We start from the raw sequence: 981 nt of genomic DNA on the forward strand, positions 1-981 counted from the left end.
GGGTGAGACAGGAAAGGTGAACTTTGCGCCTAGACTCTAGTGATGACCAATCTAGTTCTTTGAGCATTTCGCAGTGATGTGTGTTGTAGTTGCATTGGAGAACAAAACGACAAATTGAATTGTAGAGGGTGTCAAGTTTGCTAAGGTGGGTTTGAGGAGCCGAGCCATATACTATGTCTCCATAGTCAATAATTGGCATTAGCATCTGCTGTGCAATACGCTTTCTGACCAGGAGACTTAGGGAGGATTTGTTCCTGTAAAGTACCCCTAGTTTGGCATAGGTCTTGGTTGTCAGGGTATCAATGTGCATCCCGAATGTTAAGTGGGAGTCAAACCATAAGCCCAGGTATTTAAAACTAGTGACAGGTGTTAGGGTGGTTTTAGCGTTGGTTCTATTCAGGAGCTCAGTCACTGGAAGCTTTACAAATTTAGTCTTGGTCCCAAATACCATTGTTACAGTCTTGTCAGTGTTTAAAAACAGTTTGTTTTGGGAAATCCAGTTTTCGAGTCTCAAAAAGTCAGACTGAAGTATGTGTTGAAGGTCAGAGAGGCTATGGCTGTGTGCATACAGGATTGTGTCATCTGCATACATGTGTATTGAGGCTTCCTTACAAGCTGTGGGAAGATCATTAATGAACACTGAGAAGAGTAGGGGCCCCAGAACAGAGCCTTGCGGGACACCACAGGTGATATCCAGGGGGTTGGAGTTAGAGCCTGAGATGGACACATGTTGGGATCTTCCTGATAGGTAGGACTGAAACCAGTTTAAAGCATGTTTCCCTATTCCAGAGCTCTGGAGTTTGTTAAGCAGGATAGCATGATCAACTGTGTCAAAAGCCTTTGCAAAATCTAGGAATACTGCACCAGTGAGTTGTCCCCGTTCCATTCCACACTGGATTTCATTGCAAACTTTTAGCAGGGTAGTTACGGTGGAGTGTTTGGGACGAAACCCAGACTGGAATTGGCTAGGGAAATTTGTCT

Source organism: Ascaphus truei, unplaced genomic scaffold (genome assembly GCF_040206685.1).
Source record: "Ascaphus truei isolate aAscTru1 unplaced genomic scaffold, aAscTru1.hap1 HAP1_SCAFFOLD_237, whole genome shotgun sequence".
Lineage (NCBI taxonomy): Eukaryota > Metazoa > Chordata > Amphibia > Anura > Ascaphidae > Ascaphus > Ascaphus truei.